Source organism: Sus scrofa, chromosome 3, assembly GCF_054392235.1.
Source record: "Sus scrofa isolate SSC_HxYL_T2T_F1_AM1 chromosome 3, Sscrofa_HxYL_maternal_Yorkshire_Landrace_v2.0, whole genome shotgun sequence".
Lineage (NCBI taxonomy): Eukaryota > Metazoa > Chordata > Mammalia > Artiodactyla > Suidae > Sus > Sus scrofa.
This window is the reverse complement of record NC_139385.1, coordinates 109020474-109029076: the sequence shown is the minus strand read 5'-3', so window position 1 is coordinate 109029076 and position 8603 is coordinate 109020474. Positions and strand designations below refer to the sequence as shown.

Sequence of the window (8603 nt, the reverse complement as noted above, 5' to 3'; positions counted from 1 at the left end):
AAGCATGGTTACACACAGATTATTTGAGCTCTGTCTTAGAGGATAGTTTGAACTTTTAAAGATGGGAAATAGCAGGTAAATGTTCCAAATGGACTTCCCTGGAATAGGGAAACACACAGTAACCGTCTCACATAGTGAAGGGGCAGCTGTGAAAAATAAATCTGAAGAGGAGTTCCCTTTGTAGCTCAGAGGTTAACGAATCCGACTAGGAACCATGAAGTTGAGGTTTGATCGCTGGCCTCGATCAGTGAGTGGGTTAAGGGTCCAGCGTTGCCATGAGCTGTGGTATAGGTCACAGACATGGCTCGGATCCCGAGTTGCTGTGGCTCTGGTGTAGGCTGGTGGCTACAGCTCCAATTAGACCCCTAGCCTGGGAACCTCCATGTGCCGCGAGTGCGGCCCTAGAAAAGGCAAAAAGACAAAAAACAAAAAACAAACAAAACCTGAAGAAAGCAGGACGGAGGACTTGAATACTAGACTAAGTTTTTGATAACTTAAGCAAAAGGAAGCCAGTGAAGGTCTTTGTCACAGTGAATGTACATCAACACTGCCCTTAAGGACAGCTAACCTGGCAAGACGGTGAAAGATCGGTAAGAGGAGACGCTTCTGGTTGGGAGACCAAATGGGAGGGTGCGGAGTCCAGGCAGAGGGAATGGAAAGGGGGAGAACAGTGCAACTGGCTCTGAGCTCTAAGCGTGGCAGAGGCCAGAGGTACAGCTCCTGGACAGAACTCTCTCTTTGGGTAGGGACTGGGAGGAGTCAAACTCATAGCCACACCCCCAGGTGACGTCATGAAGTCGACTGAGACCTCTGCCTGGCTACTCTGGCCGCCAGTCCTAGGAGGAGGCGGTGTCCTTCCCCCCTCCCACTCCGGGCTCGGTGTGAGGCGGGCGCCGGCTGAGAACCCCTGGAACCCCGCGCCAAGGGCTGCCAGGACGTCGGGCGCTACTGGGGGGCTGGCGCAGAGGTAGGCAGATGGACGGGCCGGGAGCCAAGGGCGATCCCAGTGTCCCTGATGTCCGGGGATCCCCGCCCCCTCGAGAACGCGCCGTCCCTGGTGGGCAAGCCGTGCGGACGATGGGGGCGGCGGGCCGATCCGGCTGGCGGGAGACCCGGGGGATGGAGCGGGCCAGCGCCGGACTCAACTCCGCGGCTCTTGCTGCAGCTCAGGCACACGACATGGCTCCCTTTGCTGCCCGCGGGACTGGGGTCTCGTCTGGGAGCGGTGACCGGCGGCTCCTCGCCCCCTGGTCTCCCGTGACATTTTGTTTGAAAACGCGGGGCCCGGGTTGGCGGCGCGGGCGGTCAGGGGGACGCACAAGGCTGCCGCACGTCCCCGCGCCGAGTGGCCCACGCAGCTAGGGATGCTTCGGAACCGCCTCCGCTTCTTGGGAGCGCCCTTTCTCGCAGGGGAGGGGGGGGGGGCGGCGAAACTTTTCAAAACTTTAAAAAGCCGGTTTCTACACCTTGATTTGCCGGAGTGTCAAAGTGCCCTTAGATGACCTACCATGAAACTGCACTCCCCCTGAAATATAAGACCGAACATTTGAGCCATAGATTTTGATGTGCGAAACGCAGTGTGAAGAGAAGTTGAGACATTTATGCTGGTAAAGCCCTAGTGCTGTACTACCTGCAGGTCACTGCTTTCTTTGTGAAAATGCTAGTCGCAAGCCTCGACCACACAGCTGTGTGTGTCCCCGAGGAGCTGTGAAGTGAGGACTAGGGGTTCTGAACAGTACCTCCAAAGGGTAGGCTTTGCCCAAGTGGTGTTGGTGATGGTTGGGAGGTTCCTTAAGCAAGGGAATCTTCAGTGTGGTCAAGAAAACCATCTTTTCTGCTTTAGAAACACATACACACACATAACACATACATACACACATATCACACACACATACACATCACACACACATATCACACACACACACAGGTACCTGGCCAAGTTAAGCTGTCCCTTAAGAGGAGAGAATTAAAGAATATGAGATATGAAACTATCCTGAGTTTCATCAGAGTAAGCCTAAGTAGATGAATTCTTTCTTTTCTTTTTCTTTCCCTTTAGGGATTTGGAAGAGAAACAGGAAGTCAAAGTTTCAGAGAAAAGAGCATTCACTCCACAATTGTAAACAGTTTATTTTGTGTCAGTAAATGTTTCCAAAAGTCACTGGGGGTATTTGGAAAACCAAAACTTTTTCCTGTCCCCTGCAGTGAAGATAGATTACTTTCACATTCGAAATCTAGAAATGATACTTATTTAGCAAGTGGTTCTAACTCCCAAAGCTTAGGCTCTATAAAATCAGTAGTAACGGGAAGAGATGGTAGGTATTGTTCAAAATCAGAATCTTTACTCAAGTCCTTGCGTTAACACGGAAGTTACATTATGCTGACTGAAATTACAGAATGAAATGAGAAAATCAGGTGTCTAGACTTCAGGATAGACCATTAGCCAACCAATCTGTTGTGAATTTTTAAAATTATGACCCTATTGGAGTTCTTGTTGTGGCTCAACAGGTTAAGGAACAGACCTCTCTATGAGGATGCAGGTTTGATCCTTGGCCTCACTCAGTGGGTTAAGGATCTGGTGTTGCCGCAAGCTGTGTAGGTTAGATGCAGCTTAGATCCAGTGTTACCACGGCTGTGGTGTAGGCCTCAGCTGTAGCTCCAATTTGACCACCGGCCCTGTAACTTCCACATGCAGTATGTATCGCTGTAAGGAAAAAAATTATGACCCTACTAATAGAGAATGAAGTTATTCAAATCCAGTGATACGCTGAAGGTTTTGCTACTTCACTGTAAAATATGTAATTAGCATAATTAATGAATGAATTGGTATGTTCAACAGAATTTATTTGATGTGTCATTTTCATAGCAGAATACTTTTGGTTAGATATGTGTCTGATAACTTGTCATATTTGAGATTTATAGTTAACTCTAAATTACTTGAGTTGGTGAAAATCTTGGCAGGGGTAATCACAAACAATGGATTATTCATATATATCCACTTAAACTGTTTTTTCTTTTTTTTTTTTTTTTTTTAGAGCTGCACCTAGAGGCAAATGGAGGTTCCCAGGCTAGGGGTCGAATCAGAGCTGCACCTGCCAGCTTATGCCACAGCCACAGCAATGCCAGATCCGAGCTGCAACCTACACTGTAGCTCACAGCAACACCATATCCTTAACCCACTGAGCGAGACCAGGGATCAAACCCACGTCCTCGTGATCCTGGCAGATTCTAACCCGCTGAGACACAACAGGAACTCCTGTTACTTTTTCTTTACCCATTTGTAAATACATACCTTTTTTATTGAGGTGTAACTCACAAACCTTAAAATTTACCTTTTCAAAGTGTATAGCGCACTGGTTTTTGGTATAGTCACAAGGTTGTGCAACCAGCGGCACTATCTAATTCTCGAGTATTTTTATGACTCCAAAAAGAAACCTTGGACCCGTTAGTAGTTGGTCACCATTGTCCTCTCTTCACAGCCGCTGGCAACCACTAAGCTACTTTCTGTCTCTTGGGATTTACCTGTTCCATATAAATGGGATCATACCATAGGTAGCCGTTTGTCTGGCCAATTTCACTTCGTGTAATATTTTCAAGATTTATCCTTGTTGAAGCAGTTATCAGTATTTCTTTTCTTTTTATTGCTAAATAATATTCCATTGTTCCATGTATGCACTTAGGGTAATGTTTTCAAGATCCAGCCATTGCTGTAGCATGTATTAGTGCTTTATTCCTTTTTGGGGCGCTGAATAAGATTCCATTGTATGGATAGACTACATTTTGTTTATCCTCTAATCTGATGATGGACACTTGGTTTGTTTCCACTTTTTGACTATTTGAATAATCATGTTACAAGTTTTGGTGTGGACTTAGCATTTGGTTCTCTTGAGTATGTACTTAGAGTTGCTGGGTCCTATGGTAACTTTATGTTAAAGTTCAAGGATCTGGTGGTGTCACTACTGTGATGTGGGTTCAGGGATCTGATGTTGTCATTGCTGTGATGTGGGTTCAGGGATCTGGTGTTGTCACTGCTATGATGTGGGTTCAGTCCCTGGCCTGGGAACATCCTCATGCTATGGGCCCAGCCAAAAAAATCCCACACAGCTTTTAAGGAACTCTTAAACTCTTTTCCAAAGCAGCTGTATACTGTGTACATTCTGAGCAGTATATGAAAGTCCCAGTTTCTCTACATTCTCACCAACACTTGTGATTATGTTGTTTTTTTATTGTAACCATCCTGTGTGGTATATGGTGGGATGTCATTTTGATTTTGATGGGTCAGATGTTGACCATCTTTCATATGCTTATTGTCCATTTGTATATCTTCTTTAGCGAAATATCTATTTAGATCCTTTGTCTACTTTTTAATTGTATTTTTTTATTGTTGAGTTGTTAGAGTCCTTTATATATTCTGAATACAAATCCCTTATCAGATTAATACAATTGGCAAATATTTCTTCCCATCTGTGGGTTATCTTTTTGCTTCCTTTTTTTTTTTTTTTTTTTTTTTGCTTTTTTAGGACCTCACCCATGGCATATGAAGGTTCTCAGGCTAGGGGTCCGATCGGAGCTACAGCTGCTGGCCTATGCCACAGCCACAGCAGTGCAGGATCCAAGCCACGTCTGCGACCCACACCACAGCTCATGGTAAAGCCCGATCCCCAACCTACTGGGTGAGGCCAGGGATCGAACCCGAAACCTCACGGATCCTAGTCAGACTCATTTCCGCTGCACCATGATGGGAACTCCTCTTTTTACTTTCTTGATAGTGTCCTTTGAAGCACAAAAGTATTTCATTTTAGGTTCAATTTATCTATTTTTTTCTTAGATTGCTTATATTTTAGGTGACACATCTAAGAAACTGGAGTCTATTCAAGATCACGGACATGCCTATTTTTTCTACTAAGACTTTAGAACTTAGGCTCTTGCATCTAGGTCTTTGATCCATTTGGGGTTAGTTTTCATATATGGTATGAGGTGAGGATCCAAATTCCTTCTTTTGCATGTGAATATCTAGTCATCTAGCACCTCATGTATTGAAAAAGCTATTCATTCCACCCTTGTTAAAAATCAGTTCACTCTAAATGTGAGGTTTTATTTATGTACTTTTTTCTTCTTTTTTTTTTTTTTTTGGCTGCTCCCATGGTAAATGAAAGTTCCTACACCAGGGATTGAATCCAAACCACAGCTATGGCCTATGTCACAGCTGAAGCAATGCCTGATCCTTTAACCCACTGCACCAGGCCAGGGATTAAGCCTGTGCCTCTGCAGCTATCTGAGCCACTGTAGTTGGGTTCTCAGTCTACTGCACCACAGCAGGAAGTCCTATTTCTGTACTTTAAAAAATGGATTGAATTGCTCCCCCCCCCAAAAAAAAGTTGCTGAAGCCCTAACTCCTGGTGTCTCAGAATGTGACCTTATTTGGAGGTAGAGTTATTACAGATATATTTATATTTGAAATATAGTTGATATGCAATATTGTGTTAATTTCAGGTACACTAAATAATGATTTGATGTTGCATATACATGAAATGATCACCACACTAAGTCTAGCAACCATCCGTCCCCATACAAAGTTAGTACATTGACCATATTCCTTATGGTATATAATACATCCCTGTGATTTATTTATTATATAACTAATGTAAGAAGTTTGTACCGCTTGATTCCTTTCACCTATTTCGCCCCTACCCTTATTTCTTATTTCCTTATTTTGGTACTTGTAGTTTTATTCCATTGATTTTTATATATGTCTGTCTTTATACCAGCACCACACAGTCTTAATTACTCTATCTTTGTAGTAATTTTTGAAATTGGAATATGTGATCTTACAACTTTTTAAGATTGTTTTGGCTATTCTGGGTACCTTGAGTTTCCATGTGAATTTTAGGATCTGCTTGCCAATTTCTGCAAAAAATGCAACTGGAATTTTGATAGGAATTATATTGAATGTGTATATCCATTTGTAAGTATTGCCACCCCCACAATGTTATGTCTTCCAGTCCATGAATGCATGATGTTTTCCATTTATTTAGGTCTTTAATTTCTGTCAATGACATTTTGTAGTTGTTAAAGTATAAATCTTGTACTTATTTTGTTAAATTTACTCCTAAGTGTTTAATTCTTTCTGATGCTATCATAAATGAAATGTATTCTTGATTTCTTTTCTTTTTCTTTTTTTTTTTCTTTTCTTTTCTTTTTTTTGGCTGAGCCCCTGGCATATGGAAGTTCCTGGGCCAGAAATCGAACCTGCACCAAAGCAGTGACTCGAGCCGGTGCATGACAATGCCTGATCCTTAAGACACTGCACCACAAGAGAACTCCTATTTTTTATTTCATTTCTGGAGTTTTCCTTGCCAGTGTACAGAAGAACAATTGATTTCTGCATACTGATCTGATTTCTCGAAACTTTGCTGAACTCAAATAGTTGTTATAGTTTTGTTTTATGAAATGGATTTCTTAGAATTTTCTGTGTATAGACCATGACATCTTAAAATAGAGATAGTTTTAGTTTTTCCTTTCTAATCCCTGTGCTTTCAATTTTATTTTCTTGCTCGGCCAGAGCCCTCCAGTACAATGTTGAATAGACGTGTCAAAAGCAGACATCCTGATGTTGTTTCTGATCTTAGGCAGCTCATGTACCATTGAGTGCGATGTTAGCTGTGAGCTTTGTAGATGCTCTTTATCAGGCTGAGATTTTCTACATTGCTTTTTCCTAGAATGTTGTGTCTATTGAAATGATTGTATGGTTTTTGTCTTTTTCTATTGCCACGGTTCATTATGGTGATCTTTATTTACTGAAAAATATGTGTATGTTATTTTTAAAACTGTAGAAATTTTACACTAGAACCCAAACAGATTATTTTAAATGTAGAACAAAAATTAACCAACATGAAGTAGACGCTTGCTTAAGACAGAGGAATGTCTCTTCCTTTCTGTGCAGTGATGTGATTAGTTTAAGACTTAAGGATGTCCCTTTCAGGGCTGCTTTTTATTTTTAATGCTTCATTTGTATTTTCTTCCTTGTCCATTCTAAAGCTAATGAGGAAGGAAATGAAGTAGCGGTAGGACCGAGAAAAAGTTTGTCACTGACAAAGTGAGGTACCTAAATCATTGATAGTAAATGCTGATGCAGGTAATGAAAAAGGTCATTAACAAGGCTAATCTCCCTAGAAACAACTCATAAAACAATGGGGCGGGACTTCTGTAAAAACAAAGACATGAAGAGAAGGATTTCTAGCTCTGCAATAAGTTTCCCTTAAATCATGGCTAGAGTTGAGGAGCAACGTTGAGATAGTTGGAGAGCTTTTTAATAAAGTCGTAGCCTCTGTAGAACAACTTTGCTGGTATTCTTTTCTAAATTATTGAGTGATAATGTAAGTATTCATGTGAAAGCTGATCTAAGCACAAAACAATATTTCTGCTAGGAAAATAATCTTTTGCAGGTTTTAAAAACTGGTATAGGTTTAGGAAGGGGTTATGTTACACTCAATATTGGCAAAATAAACTTGGTTAGTTTGTGAAGGAGACATGTTTTTGTAAAACAAAAGAAGCAGAATAGTATGCTTCAACTGCAGTTCTATCCTGGGGTTCTGAGGGTTTTGCTGTCACGTATATTCCATGGTTAGAGCTTGGCTTCTCCAGGAGAGCCACTCCTAATGCAAATTTTATCAGTTTCCAGCAAGGGCCATTCAGAAGTGCATTATCAAGCCATTTATGAAAATGGCCTGATGAAACATTAACAAACATTTAAAACTACTTTTATGAATCCCAGAGCTAGGAACAATTGTGCTTCCAAAACCTATCAATAGCTTTTTGCACTTTAGAATTTCAAAACCGCTTTCCCAGCTTCTTGGCTTCCCTTACAGTGCTTCTCCCTGGGATTAATCTTCTCCAAGAGGAAAGTTAATATCATGGAAAACACTGATTGCAGACTCACTTAATGTAGGTGATTCCAAATTTCATATTTATATGTTTTCTCTTCTTACACCAAGCAAAAATTATCTGAATCTCTCTCTTACACCAAGCAAAGATTATCTAAACTTGTCCAGGATCATACTACTTGTCCAGGTAAATATATAGCAAAGGACTGTTGGCTTGAAAGACAGCCTGGACCTGGACAAATTTAGGGCTGTGGTAAGAAATAATTATAATATAAATCTAAGCCATAATTGTAGCACTGATAGGAAGTTCCTTTAGGTTATTCTGTCATGCCACCAATTGAATAAAAACTGTAATAGTTTTGTAAATTTAAGAACATAGTGAAATTATGAGCTGGCAGATTTAAAAAATCTCATCTGTTGAGCAGAGTTAAAATAGTGTGTGGTGTTATTGTATTGTCCAATGTGCACTAAGAACAGCAATATTTAATTTGTTCCTTACAATATACCCATGGTTTATTTTCACATTCCCCCCTTTCTTTCCTAGATTGGATAAGCTGAGACGTGGAAAGGTTAAGTTACACAAAAAGTTTGAGTAACCCAGTTGTGCCTCCAACCCTGGCCTCTTGTCCTCCCTAAATTCTTTTCACAGACTATTATCAGTTCTGGAATTTATCTTAAAATGCAAAACTTGTATCTAGATACTGTTAGATGGTGACTAGAATT

At 41.3% G+C, this 8603-nt stretch overlaps 1 protein-coding gene across 15 annotated transcripts in view; it reads left to right on the top strand.

Moving 5' to 3' along the window:
- Positions 1–892: 892 nt before the first annotated feature.
- The window catches only part of PLEKHH2 (pleckstrin homology, MyTH4 and FERM domain containing H2), a 126047-nt gene continuing 118336 nt past the window's right edge, over positions 893–8603 (top strand). For all 15 annotated transcript variants that reach the window (XR_014842053.1, XR_014842050.1, XR_014842047.1 and 12 more), the window contains exon 1: positions 893–967. The gene's annotated coding sequence lies outside the window, so the exon portion shown is untranslated. The remainder of the gene's footprint in view (positions 968–8603) is intronic.